A 15,231-nucleotide genomic window follows, 5' to 3' on the forward strand; every position below is an offset into this window, starting at 1 on the left:
TAGGGCTCCAATCCCTGAGTTGAGCCTTATTAGACATAGGACCTCCATTCCCTAGTCGCCTTTTGCCAACATTACCGCTCCAATCCCTGAGTTGAGCCTTTTTAGACATAGGGCCTCCATTCCCTAGTTGCCTTTTGCCAACATTAGGGGTCGAATCCCTGAGTTGAGCCTTTTAGACATAGGGCCTCCATTATCTAGTCGCCTTTTCTTCCAATATTAGGGATCAAATCCCTGAGTTGAGCCTTTTAGACATGGGGACTCTATGCCCTAGTCACCTTTTCTGCCAACATTAGGGCTCCAATCCCTGAGTTGAGCCTTATTAGACATAGGGCCTCCATTCCCCAGTCGCCTTTTGCCAACATTACGGCTCCAATCCCTGAGTTGAGCCTTTTTAGACATGGGGACTCCATTCCCTAGTCGACTTTTGCCAACATTAGGGATCTAATCCCTTAGTTGAGCCTTTTTAGACATAGGGCCTCCATTCCCTAGTCACCCTTTACCAATATTGGGGCTCCAATCCCTGAGTTGAGCCTTTTTAGACATTGGGCCTCCATTCCCTAGCCGCCTTTCGCCAACATTAGGGCTCCAATCCCTGAGTTGAACCTTTTAGACATAGGGCCTCCATTCCCTAGTCGCCTTTTGCCAACATTAGGGCTCCAATCTTTGAGTTGAGCCTTTTTAGACATGGGGCCTCCATTCCCTAGTCGCCCTTTGCCAACATTAGGACTCCAATCCCTTAGTTGAGCCTTTTAGACATAGGGCCTCTATTCCCTAGTCGACTTTTGCCAACATTATGGCTCCAGTCCCTGAGTTGAGCCTTTTTAGACATAGGGCCTCCATTCCCTAGTCGCCTTTTCTACCAATATTAGGGCTCCATTCCCTAGCCGCCTTTCGCCAACATTAGGTCTCCAATCCCTGAGTTGAAACTTTTAGACATAGGGCCTCCATTCCCTAGTCGCTCTTTGCCAACATTAGGGCTCCAATCCCAGAGTTCAGCCTTTTTAGACATAGGGCCTCCATTCCCTATTCGCCTTTTGCCAACATTTGGGCTCCAATCCCTGAGTTAAGCCTTTTAGACATATGGCCTCCATTCCCTAGTCGTTTTTTGCCAACATTAGGGCTCCAATCCCTGAGTTGATCTTTTTAGACATAGGGCCTCCATTCCCTAGTCGCCTTTTGCCAATATTAGGGCTCAAATCCCTGAGTTGAGCCTTTTTAGACATAGGACCTCCATTCCCTAGTCACCTTTTCTACCAACATTAGGGCTCAAATCCCTGAGTTGAGCCTTTTAGACATAGGGCCTCTATTACATAGTCGCCTTTTCTTCCAATATTAGGGCTCAAACCCCTAAGTTGAGCCATTTAGACATGGGGCCTCCATTCTCTAGTCTCCTTTTGCCAACATTAGGGCCCCAATCCCTTAGTTGATCCTTTAAGACAAAGGTCCTCTATTCCCTAGTCGCCTTTTCTACCCATATTAGGGCTCCAATCCCTGAGTTGAGCCTTTTAGACATAGGGCCTCCATTCCCTAGTCGTCTTTTGCCAACATTGTGGATCCAATCCCTGAGTTGAGCCTTATTAGACATAGGGCCTCCATACCCTAGTCGCCTTTTGCCAACATTAGGGCTCCAATCCCTGAGTTCAGCCTTTTTAGACATAGAGCCTCCATTCCCTAGTCGCCTTTTGCCAACATTAGGGCTCCAATCCCTGAGTTAAGCCGTTTAGACATATGGCCTCCATTCCCTAGTCGCCTTTTGCCAACATTAGGGCTCAAATCCCTGAGTTGAGCCTTTTTAGACATAGGGCCTCCATTCCCTAGTCACCTTTTCTGCCAACATTAGGGCTCTAATCCCTGAGTTGAGCCTTTTAGACATAGGGCCTCCATTACCTAGTCACCTTTTCTTCCAATATTAGGGCTCCAATCCCTGAGTTGAGCCTTTTAGACATAAGGCCTCCATTCCCTAGTCCTCTTTTACCAACATTAGGGCTCCAATCCCTGAGTTGAGCCTTTTTAGACATTGGGCCTCCATTCCCTAGCCACCTTTCGCCAACAATAGGGCTCCAATCCCTGAGTTGAGCCTTTTAGACTTAGGGCCTCCATTACCTAGTCGCCTTTTGCGAACATTAGGGCTTCAATCTTTGAGTTGAGCCTTTTAGACATAGGTCCTCCATTCTCTAGTCGCCTTTTGCCAACATTAGGGCTCCAATCCATGGGTTGTGCCTTTTAGACATAGGGCCTCCATTCCCTAGTAGTCTTTTGCCAACATTATGGATCCAATCCCTGAGTTGAGCCTTATTACACATAGGGCCTCCATTCCCTAGTCGCTCTTTGCCAACATTAGGGCTCCAATCCCAGAGTTCAGCCTTTTTAGACATAGGGCCTCCATTCCCTAGTCGCCTTTTGCCAACATTTGGGCTCCAATCCCTGAGTTAAGCCTTTTAGACATATGGCCTCCATTCCCTAGTCGTTTTTTGCCAACATTAGGGCTCCAATCCCTGAGTTGATCTTTTTAGACATAGGGCCTCCATTACCTAGTCGCCTTTTGCCAATATTAGGGCTCAAATCCCTGAGTTGAGCCTTTTTAGACATAGGACCTCCATTCCCTAGTCACCTTTTCTGCCAACATTAGGGCTCAAATCCCTGAGTTGAGCCTTTTAGACATAGGGCCTCTATTACATAGTCACCTTTTCTTCCAATATTAGGGCTCAAACCCCTAAGTTGAGCCATTTAGACATGGGGACTCCATTCCCTAGTCACCTTTTGCCAACATTAGGGCTCCAATCCCTTAGTTGAGCCTTTTTAGACATAGGGCCTTCATTCCCTAGTCGAATTTTGCCAACATTAGGGCTCCAGTCTCTGAGTTGAGCCTTTTTAGACATAGGGCCTCCATTCCCTTGCCGCCTTTCTCCAACATTAGGGATCCAATCCCTCAGTTCAGCCTTTTTAGACATAGGGCCCCCATTCCCTAGTCGCCTTTTGCCAACATTAGGGCTCCAATCCCTGAGTTAAGCCTTTTAGACATAGGGCCTCCATTCCCTAGTCTCCTTTTGCCAACATTACCGCTCCAATCCCTGAGTTGATCCTTTTTAGACATCGGGCCTCCATTCCCTAGTTTCCTTTTGCCAACATTAGGGGTCGACTCCGTGAGTTGAGCCTTTTAGACATAGGGCCTCCATTACCTAGTCGTCTTTTCTTCCAATATTAGGGATCAAATCCCTGAGTTGAGCCTTTTAGACATGGGGACTCCATTCCCTAGTCGACTTTTGCCAACATTAGGGATCTAATCCCTTAGTTGAGCCTTTTTAGACATAGGGCCTCCATTCCCTAGTCTCCTTTTACCAACATTAGGGCTCCAATCCCTGAGTTGAGCCTTTTTAAACATTGGACCTCCATTCCCTAGCCGCCTTTCGCCAACATTAGGGCTCCAATCCCTGAGTTGAGCCTTTTAGACTTAGGGCCTCCATTCCCTAGTCGCCTTTTGCGAACATTAGGGCTTCAATCTTTGAGTTGAGCTTTTTAGACATAGGGCCTCCATTCCCTAGTCGCCATTTTCCAACATTAGGGCTCCAATCCCTGAGTTGATCCTTTTTAGACATAGGGCCTCCATTCCCTAGTCACCTTTTCTGCCAACATTAGGGCTCCAATCCCTGAGTTGAGCCTTATTAGACATAGGACCTCCATTCCCTAGTCGCCTTTTGCCAACATTACCGCTCCAATCCCTGAGTTGAGCCTTTTTAGACATAGGGCCTCCATTCCCTAGTTGCCTTTTGCCAACATTAGGGGTCGAATCCCTGAGTTGAGCCTTTTAGACATAGGGCCTCCATTATCTAGTCGCCTTTTCTTCCAATATTAGGGATCAAATCCCTGAGTTGAGCCTTTTAGACATGGGGACTCTATGCCCTAGTCACCTTTTCTGCCAACATTAGGGCTCCAATCCCTGAGTTGAGCCTTATTAGACATAGGGCCTCCATTCCCCAGTCGCCTTTTGCCAACATTACGGCTCCAATCCCTGAGTTGAGCCTTTTTAGACATGGGGACTCCATTCCCTAGTCGACTTTTGCCAACATTAGGGATCTAATCCCTTAGTTGAGCCTTTTTAGACATAGGGCCTCCATTCCCTAGTCACCCTTTACCAATATTGGGGCTCCAATCCCTGAGTTGAGCCTTTTTAGACATTGGGCCTCCATTCCCTAGCCGCCTTTCGCCAACATTAGGGCTCCAATCCCTGAGTTGAACCTTTTAGACATAGGGCCTCCATTCCCTAGTCGCCTTTTGCCAACATTAGGGCTCCAATCTTTGAGTTGAGCCTTTTTAGACATGGGGCCTCCATTCCCTAGTCGCCCTTTGCCAACATTAGGACTCCAATCCCTTAGTTGAGCCTTTTAGACATAGGGCCTCTATTCCCTAGTCGACTTTTGCCAACATTATGGCTCCAGTCCCTGAGTTGAGCCTTTTTAGACATAGGGCCTCCATTCCCTAGTCGCCTTTTCTACCAATATTAGGGCTCCATTCCCTAGCCGCCTTTCGCCAACATTAGGTCTCCAATCCCTGAGTTGAAACTTTTAGACATAGGGCCTCCATTCCCTAGTCGCTCTTTGCCAACATTAGGGCTCCAATCCCAGAGTTCAGCCTTTTTAGACATAGGGCCTCCATTCCCTATTCGCCTTTTGCCAACATTTGGGCTCCAATCCCTGAGTTAAGCCTTTTAGACATATGGCCTCCATTCCCTAGTTGTTTTTTGCCAACATTAGGGCTCCAATCCCTGAGTTGATCTTTTTAGACATAGGGCCTCCATTCCCTAGTCGCCTTTTGCCAATATTAGGGCTCAAATCCCTGAGTTGAGCCTTTTTAGACATAGGACCTCCATTCCCTAGTCACCTTTTCTACCAACATTAGGGCTCAAATCCCTGAGTTGAGCCTTTTAGACATAGGGCCTCTATTACATAGTCGCCTTTTCTTCCAATATTAGGGCTCAAACCCCTAAGTTGAGCCATTTAGACATGGGGACTCCATTCCCTAGTCACCTTTTGCCAACATTAGGGCTCCAATCCCTTAGTTGAGCCTTTTTAGACATAGGGCCTTCATTCCCTAGTCGAATTTTGCCAACATTAGGGCTCCAGTCTCTGAGTTGAGCCTTTTTAGACATAGGGCCTCCATTCCCTTGCCGCCTTTCTCCAACATTAGGGATCCAGTCCCTGAGTTCAGCCTTTTTAGACATAGGGCCTCCATTCCCTAGTCGCCTTTTGCCAACATTAGGGCTCCAATCCCTGAGTTAAGCCTTTTAGACATAGGGCCTCCATTCCCTAGTCTCCTTTTGCCAACATTACCGCTCCAATCCCTGAGTTGATCCTTTTTAGACATCGGGCCTCCATTCCCTAGTTTCCTTTTGCCAACATTAGGGGTCGACTCCCTGAGTTGAGCCTTTTAGACATAGGGCCTCCATTACCTAGTCGCCTTTTCTACCAATATTAGGGATCAAATCCCTGAGTTGAGCCTTTTAGACATGGGGACTCCATTCCCTAGTCGACTTTTGCCAACATTAGGGATCTAATCCCTTAGTTGAGCCTTTTTAGACATAGGGCCTCCATTCCCTAGTCTCCTTTTACCAACATTAGGGCTCCAATCCCTGAGTTGAGCCTTTTTAAACATTGGACCTCCATTCCCTAGCCGCCTTTCGCCAACATTAGGGCTCCAATCCCTGAGTTGAGCCTTTTAGACTTAGGGCCTCCATTCCCTAGTCGCCTTTTGCGAACATTAGGGCTTCAATCTTTGAGTTGAGCTTTTTAGACATAGGGCCTCCATTCTCTAGTCGCCATTTGCCAACATTAGGGCTCCAATCCCTGAGTTGATCCTTTTTAGACATAGGGCCTCCATTCCCTAGTCACCTTTTCTGCCAACATTAGGGCTCCAATCCCTGAGTTGAGCCTTATTAGACATAGGGCCTCCATTCCCTAGTCGCCTTTTGCCAACATTACCGCTCCAATCCCTGAGTTGAGCCTTTTTAGACATAGGGCCTCCATTCCCTAGTTGCCTTTTGCCAACATTAGGGGTCGAATCCCTGAGTTGAGCCTTTTAGACATAGGGCCTCCATTACATTGTCGCCTTTTCTTCCAATATTAGGGATCAAATCCCTGAGTTGAGCCTTTTAGACATGGGGACTCCATTCCCTAGTCGACTTTTGCCAACATTAGGGATCTAATCCCTTAGTTGAGCCTTTTTAGACATAGGGCCTCCATTCCCTAGTCTCCTTTTACCAACATTAGGGCTTCAATCCCTGAGTTGAGCCTTTTTAGACATTGGACCTCCATTCCCTAGCCGCCTTTCGCCAACATTAGAGCTCCAATCCCTGAGTTGAGCCTTTTAGACTTAGGGCCTCCATTCCCTAGACGCCTTTTGCGAACATTAGGGCTTCAATCTTTGAGTTGAGCCTTTTAGACATAGGGACTCCATTCTCTAGTCGCCTTTTGCCAACATTAGGGCTCCAATCCATGACTTGTGCCTTTTAGACATGGGGCCTCCATTCCCTAGTCTCCTTTTGCCAACATTAGGGCCCCAATCCCTTAGTTGAGCCTTTAAGACAAAGGGCCTCCATTCCCTAGTCGCCTTTTCTACTCATATTAGGGCTCCAATCCCTGAGTTGAGCCTTTTAGACATAGGGCCTCCATTCCCTAGTCGTCTTTTGCCAACATTATGGATCCAATCCCTGAGTTGAACCTTATTAGACATAGGGCCTCCATACCCTAGTCGCCTTTCACCAACATTAGGGCTCCAATCCCTGAGTTCAGCCTTTTTAGACATAGGGCCTCCATTCCCTAGTCGCCTTTTGCCAACATTAGGGCTCCAATCCCTGAGTTAAGCCTTTTAGACATATGGCCTCCATTCCCTAGTCGTTTTTTGCCAACATTAGGGCTCCAATCCCTGAGTTGATCTTTTTAGACATAGGGCCTCCATTCCCTAGTCGCCTTTTGCCAACATTAGGGCTCAAATCCCTGAGTTGATCCTTTTTAGACATAGGGCCTCCATTCCCTAGTCACCTTTTCTGCCAACATTAGGGCTCCAATCACTGAGTTGAGCCTTTTTAGACATAGGGCCTCCATTACCTAGTCGCCTTTTCTGCCAACATTAGGGCTCCAATCCCTGAGTTGAGCCTTTTTAGACATAGGGCCTCCATTCCCTAGTCACCTTTTCTGCCAACATTAGGGCTCCAATCCCTGAGTTGAGCCTTTTTAGACATAGGTCCTCCATTCCCTAGTCGCCTTTTGCCTACATTACCGCTCCAATCCCTGAGTTGAGCCTTTTTAGACATAGGGCCTCCATTCCCTAGTTGCCTTTTGCCAACATTAGTGGTCGAATCCCTGAGTTGAGCCTTTTAGACATAGGGCCTGCATTACCTAGTCGCCTTTTCTTCCAATATTAGGGATCAAATCCCTGAGTTGAGCCTTTTAGACATGGGGACTCCATTCCCTAGTCGACTTTTGCCAACATTAGGGATCTAATCCCTTAGTTGAGCCTTTTTAGACATAGGGCCTCCATTCCCTAGTCTCCTTTTACCAACATTAGGGCTCCAATCCCTGAGTTGAGCCTTTTTAGACATTGGACCTCCATTCCCTAGCCGCCTTTCGCCAACATTAGGGCTCCAATCCCTGAGTTGAGCCTTTTAGACTTAGGGCCTCCATTCCCTAGACGCCTTTTGCGAACATTAGGGCTTCAATCTTTGAGTTGAGCCTTTTAGACATAGGGACTCCATTCTCTAGTCGCCTTTTGCCAACATTAGGGCTCCAATCCATGAGTTGTGCCTTTTAGACATGGGGCCTCCATTCCCTAGTCTCCTTTTGCCAACATTAGGGCCCCAATACCTTAGTTGAGCCTTTAAGACAAAGGGCCTCCATTCCCTAGTCGCCTTTTCTACTCATATTAGGGCTCCAATCCCTGAGTTGAGCCTTTTAGATATAGGGCCTCCATTCCCTAGTCGTCTTTTGCCAACATTATGGATCCAATCCCTGAGTTGAACCTTATTAGACATAGGGCCTCCATACCCTAGTCGCCTTTCGCCAACATTAGGGCTCCAATCCCTGAGTTCAGCCTTTTTAGACATAGGGCCTCCATTCCCTAGTCGCCTTTTGCCAACATTAGGGCTCCAATCCCTGAGTTAAGCCTTTTAGACATATGGCCTCCATTCCCTAGTCGTTTTTTTGCCAACATTAGGGCTCCAATCCCTGAGTTGATCTTTTTAGACATAGGGCCTCCATTCCCTAGTCGCCTTTTGCCAACATTAGGGCTCAAATCCCTGAGTTGAGCCTTTTTAGACATAGGGCCTCCATTCCCTAGTCACCTTTTCTGCCAACATTAGGGCTCCAATCACTGAGTTGAGCCTTTTTAGACATAGAGCCTCCATTACCTAGTCGCCTTTTCTGCCAACATTAGGGCTCCAATCCCTGAGTTGAGCCTTTTTAGACATAGGGCCTCCATTCCCTAGTCACCTTTTCAGCCAACATTAGGGCTCCAATCCCTGAGTTGAGCCTTATTAGACATAGGTCCTCCATTCCCTAGTCGCCTTTTGCCTACATTACCGCTCCAATCCCTGAGTTGAGCCTTTTTAGACATAGGGCCTCCATTCCCTAGTTGCCTTTTGCCAACATTAGTGGTCGAATCCCTGAGTTGAGCCTTTTAGACATAGGGCCTGCATTACCTAGTCGCCTTTTCTTCCAATATTAGGGATCAAATCCCTGAGTTGAGCCTTTTAGACATGGGGACTCCATTCCCTAGTCGACTTTTGCCAACATTAGGGATCTAATCCCTTAGTTGAGCCTTTTTAGACATAGGGCCTCCATTCCCTAGTCTCCTTTTACCAACATTAGGGCTCCAATCCCTGAGTTGAACCTTTTTAGACATTGGACCTCCATTCCATAGCCGCCTTTCGCCAACATTAGGGCTCCAATCCCTGAGTTGAACCTTTTAGACATAGGGCCTCCATTCCCTAGTCGCCTTTTGCGAACATTAGGGCTTCAATATTTGAGGTGAGCCTTTTAGACATAGGGTCTCCATTCTCTAGTCGCCTTTTGCCAACATTAGGGCTCCAATCCATGAGTTGTGCCTTTTAGACATGGGGACTCCATTACCTAGTCTCCTTTTGCCAATATTAGGGCCCCAATCCCTTAGTTGAGCCTTTAAGACAAAGGGCCTCCATTCCCTAGTCGCCTTTTCTACCCATATTAGGGCTCCAATCCCTGAGTTAAGCCTTTTAGACATAGGGCCTCCATTCCCTAGTAGTCTTTTGCCAACATTATGGATCCAATCCCTGAGTTGAGCCTTATTACACATAGGGCCTCCATACCCTAGTCGCCTTTTGCCAACATTAGGCCTCCAATCCCTGAGTTCAGCCTTTTTAGACATAGGGCCTCCATTCCCTAGTCGCCTTTTGCCAACATTTGGGCTCCAATCCCTGAGTTAAGCCTTTTAGACATATGGCCTCTATTCCCTAGTCGTTTTTTGCCAACATTAGGGCTCCAATCCCTGAGTTGATCTTTTTAGACATAGGGCCTCCATTCCCTAGTCGCCTTTTGCCAATATTAGGGCTCAAATCCCTGAGTTGAGCCTTTTTAGACATAGGACCTCCATTCCCTAGTCACCTTTTCTGCCAACATTAGGGCTCAAATCCCTGAGTTGAGCCTTTTAGACATAGGGCCTCTATTACATAGTCGCCTTTTCTTCCAATATTAGGGCTCAAACCCCTGAGTTAAGCCATTTAGACATGGGGACTCCATTCCCTAGTCACCTTTTGCCAACATTAGGGCTCCAATCCATTAGTTGAGCCTTTTTAGACATAGGGCCTTCATTCCCTAGTCGCATTTTGCCAACATTAGGGCTCCAGTCTCTGAGTTGAGCCTTTTTAGACATAGGGCCTCCATTCCCTTGCCGCCTTTCTCCAACATTAAGGATCCAATCCCTGAGTTCAGCCTTTTTAGACATAGGGCCTCCATTCCCTAGTCGCCTTTTGCCAACATTAGGGCTCCAATCCCTGAGTTAAGCCTTTTAGACATAGGGCCTCCATTCCCTAGTCGCCTTTTGCCAACATTACCGCTCCAATCCCTGAGTTGAGCCTTTTTAGACATAGGGCCTCCATTCCCTAGTTTCCTTTTGCCAACATTAGGAGTCGACACCCTGAGTTGAGCCTTTTAGACATAGGGCCTCCATTACCTAGTCGCCTTTTCTTCCAATATTAGGGATCAAATCCCTAAGTTGAGCTTTAGACATGGGGACTCCATTCCCTAGTCGACTTTTTCCAACATTAGGGATCTAATCCCTTAGTTGAGCCTTTTTAGACATAGGGCCTCCATTCCCTAGTCTCCTTTTACCAACATTAGGGCTCCAATCCCTGAGTTGAGCCTTTTTAAACATTGGACCTCCATTCCCTAGCCGCCTTTCGCCAACATTAGGGCTCCAATCCCTGAGTTGAGCCTTTTAGACTTAGGGCCTCCATTCCCTAGTCGCCTTTTGCGAACATTAGGGCCTCAATCTTTGAGTTGAGGTTTTTAGACATAGGGCCTCCATTCCCTAGTCGCCATTTGCCAACATTAGGGCTCCAATCCCTGAGTTGATCCTTTTTAGACATAGGGCCTCCATTCCCTAGTCACCTTTTCTGCCAACATTAGGGCTCCAATACCTGAGTTGAGCCTTATTAGACATAGGGCCTCCATTCCCTAGTCGCCTTTTGCCAACATTACCGCTCCAATCCTTGGGTTGAGCCTTTTTAGACATAGGGCCTCCATTACCTAGTTGCCTTTTGCCAACATTAGGGGTCGAATCCCTGAGTTGAGCCTTTTAGACATAGGGCCTCCATTACCTAGTCGCCTTTTCTTCCAATATTAGGGATCAAATCCCTGAGTTGAGCCTTTTAGACATGGGGACTCCATTCCCTAGTCGAATTTTGCCAACATTAGGGATCTAATCCCTTAGATGAGCCTTTTTAGACATAGGGCCTCCATTCCCTAGTCTCCTTTTACCAACATTAGGGCTTCAATCCCTGAGTTGAGCCTTTTTAGACATTGGACCTCCATTCCCTAGCCGCCTTTCGCCAACATTAGGGCTCCAATCCCTGAGTTGAGCCTTTTAGACTTAGGGCCTCCATTCCCTAGACGCCTTTTGCGAACATTAGGGCTTCAATCTTTGAGTTGAGCCTTTTAGACATAGGGACTCAATTCTCTAGTCGCCTTTTGCCAACATTAGGGCTCCAATACATGAGTTGTGCCTTTTAAACATGGGGCCTCCATTCCCTAGTCTCCTTTTGCCAACATTAGGGCCCCAATCCCTTAGTTGAGCCTTTAAGACAAAGGGCCTCCATTCCCTAGTCGCCTTTTCTACTCATATTAGGGCTCCAATCCCTGAGTTGAGCCTTTTAGACATAGGGCCTCCATTCCCTAGTCGTCTTTTGCCAACATTATGGATCCACTCCCTGAGTTGAGCCTTATTAGACATAGGGCCTCCATACCCTAGTCGCCTTTTGCCAACATTAGGGCTCCAATCCCTGAGTTCAGCCTTTTTAGACATAGGGCCTCCATTCCCGAGTCGCCTTTTGCCAACATTAGGGCTCCAATCCCTGAGTTAAGCCTTTTAGACATATGGCCTCCATTCCCTAGTCGTTTTTTGCCAACATTGGGCTCCAATCCCTGAGTTGATCTTTTTAGACATAGGGCCTCCATTCCCTAGTCGCCTTTTGCCAACATTAGGGCTCAAATCCCTGAGTTGAGCCTTTTTAGACATAGGGCCTCCATTCCCTAGTCACCTTTTCTGCCAACATTAGGGCTCCAATCCCTGAGTTGAGCCTTTTAGACATAGGGCCTCCATTACCTAGTCGCCTTTTACCAACATTAGGGCTCAAATCCCTGAGTTGAGCCTTTTTAGACATAGGGCCTCCATTCCCTAGTCACCTTTTCTGCCAACATTAGGGCTCCAATCCCTGAGTTGAGCCTTATTAGACATAGGGCCTCCATTCCCTAGTCGCCTTTTGCCAACATTACCGCTCCAATCCCTGAGTTGAGCCTTTTTAGACAAAGGGCCTCCATTCCCTAGTTGCCTTTTGCCAACATTAGTGGTCGAATCCATGAGTTGAGCCTTTTAGACATAGGGCCTCCATTACCTAGTCGCCTTTTCTTCCAATATTAGGGATCAAATCCATGAGTTGAGCCTTTTAGACATGGGGACTCCATTCCCTAGTCGACTTTTGCCAACATTAGGGATCTAATCCCTTAGTTGAGCCTTTTTAGACATAGGGCCTCCATTCCCTAGTCTCCTTTTACCAACATTAGGGCTCCAATCCCTGAGTTGAACCTTTTTAGACATTGGACCTCCATTCCCTAGCCGCCTTTCGCCAACATTAGGGCTCCAATCCCTGAGTTGAGCCTTTTATACTTAGGGCCTCCATTCCCTAGTCGCCTTTTGCGAACATTAGGGCTTCAATCTTTGAGTTGAGCCTTTTAGACATAGGGTCTCCATTCTATAGTCGCCTTTTGCCAACATTAGGGCTCCAATCCAGGAGTTGTGCCTTTTAGACATGGGGCCTCCATTACCTAGTCTCCTTTTGCCAATATTAGGGCCCCAATCCCTTAGTTGAGCCTTTAAGACAAAGGGCCTCCATTCCCTAGTCGCCTTTTCTACCCATATTAGGGCTCCAATCCCTGAGTTAAGCCATTTAGACATAGGGCCTCCATTCCCTAGTAGTCTTTTGCCAACATTATGGATCCAATCCCTGAGTTGAGCCTTATTACACATAGGGCCTCCATACCCTAGTCGCCTTTTGCCAACATTAGGCCTCCAATCCCTGAGTTCAGCCTTTTTAGACATAGGGCCTCCATTCCCTAGTAGCCTTTTGCCAACATTAGGGCTCCAATCCCTGAGTTAAGCCTTTTAGACATATGGCCTCCATTCCCTAGTCTCTTTTTGCCAACATTAGGGTTCAAATCCCTGAGTTGAACCTTTTTAGACATAGGGCCACCATTCCCTAGTCACCTTTTCTGCCAACATTAGGGCTCCAATCCCTGAGTTGAGCCTTTTAGACATGGGGACTCCATTCCCTAGTCGCCTTTTGCCAACATTAGGGATATAATCCCTTAGTTGAGCCTTTTTAGACATAGGGCCTCCATTCCCTAGTCGCATTTTACCAACACTAGGGCTCCAATCCCTGAGTTGAGCCTTTTTAGACATTGGGCCTCCATTCCCTAGCCGCCTTTCTCCAACATTAGGGCTCTAATCCCTGAGTTGAGCCTTTTAGACTTAGGGCCTCCATTCCCTAGTCGCCTTTTGCGAACATTAGGGATTCAATCTTTAAGTTGAGCCTTTTAGACAGAGGGCCTCCATTCTCTAGTCGCCTTTTGCCAACATTAGGGCTCCAATCCATGGGTTGTGCCTTTTAGACATGGGGCCTCCATTCCCTAGTCTCGTTTTGCCAACATTAGGGCCCCAATCCCTTAGTTGATCCTTTAAGACAAAGGCGCTCCATTCCCTAGTCGCCTTTTCTACCCATATTAGGGATCCAATCCCTGAGTTGAGCCTTTTAGACATAGGGCCTCCATTCCCTAGTCGTCTTTTGCCAACATTATGGATCCAATCCCTGAGTTGAGCCTTATTAGACATAGGGCCTCCATACCCTAGTCGCCTTTTGCCAACATTAGGGCTCCAATCCCTGAGTTCAGCCTTTTTAGACATAGGGCCTCCATTCCCTAGTCGCCTTTTGCCAACATTAGGGCTCCAATCCCTGAGTTAAGCCTTTTAGACATATGGCCTCCATTCCCTAGTCGTTTTTTGCCAACATTAGGGCTCCAATCCCTGAGTTGATCTTTTTAGACATAGGGCCTCCATTCCCTAGTCGCCTTTTGCCAACATTAGGGCTCAAATCCCTGAGTTGAGCCTTTTTAGACATAGGGCCTCCATTCCCTAGTCACCTTTTCTGCCAACATTAGGGCTCCAATCCCTGAGTTAAGCCTTTTTAGACATAGGGCCTCCATTCCCTAGTTGACTTTTGCCAACATTAGGGGTCGAATCCCTGAGTTGAGCCTTTTAGACATAGGGCCTCCATTACCTAGTCGCCTTTTCTTCCAATATAAGGGATCAAATCCCTGAGTTGAGCCTTTTAGACATGGGGACTCCATTCCCTAGTTGACTTTTGCCAACATTAGGGATCTAATCCCTTAGTTGAGCCTTTTTAGACATAGGGCCTCCATTCCCTAGTCTCCTTTTACCAACATTAGGGCTCCAATCCCTGAGTTGAGCCTTTTTAGACATTGGACCTACATTCCCTAGCCGCCTTTCACCAACATTAGGGCTCCAATCTCTGAGTTGAGCCTTTTAGACTTAGGGCCTCCATTCCCTAGTCGCCTTTTGCGAACATTAGGGCTTCAATCTTTGAGTTGAGCCTTTTAGACATAGGGTCTCCATTCTTTAGTCGCCTTTTGCCAACATTAGGGCTCCAATCCATGAGTTGTGCCTTTTAGACATGGGGCCTCCATTACCTAGTCTCCTTTTGCCAATATTAGGGCCCCAATCCCTTAGTTGAGCCTTTAAGACAAAGGGCCTCCATTCCCTAGTCGCCTTTTCTACCCATATTAGGGCTCCAATCCCTGAGTTATGCCTTTTAGACATAGGGCCTCCATTCCCTAGTAGTCTTTTGCCAACATTATGGATCCAATCCCTGAGTTGAGCCTTATTACACATAGGGCCTCCATACCCTAGTCGCCTTTTGCCAACATTAGGCCTCCAATCCCTGAGTTCAGCCTTTTTAGACATAGGGCCTCCATTCCCTAGTCGCCTTTTGCCAACATTAGGGCTCCAATCCCTGAGTTAAGCCTTTTAGACATATGGCCTCCATTCCCTAGTCGTTTTTTTGCCAACATTAGGGCTCCAATCCCTGAGTTGAGCCTTTTTAGACATAGGGCCACCATTCCCTAGTCACCTTTTCTGCCAACATTAGGGCTCCAATCCCTGAGTTGAGCCTTTTAGACATGGGGACTCCATTCCCTAGTCGCCTTTTGCCAACATTAGGGATCTAATCCCTTAGTTGAGCCTTTGTAGATATAGGGCCTCCATTCCCTAGTCGCCTTTTACTAACACTAGGGCTCCAATCCCTGAGTTGAGCCTTTTTAGGCATTGGGCCTCCATTCCCTAGCCGCCTTTCGCCAACATTAGGGCCCCAATCCCTTAGTTGATCCTTTAAGACAAAGGCGCTCCATTCCCTAGTCG

The sequence above is a fragment of the Nicotiana sylvestris genome, chromosome 3 (assembly GCF_000393655.2).
Source record: "Nicotiana sylvestris chromosome 3, ASM39365v2, whole genome shotgun sequence".
In the NCBI taxonomy this organism is placed as follows: Eukaryota; Viridiplantae; Streptophyta; class Magnoliopsida; order Solanales; family Solanaceae; genus Nicotiana; species Nicotiana sylvestris.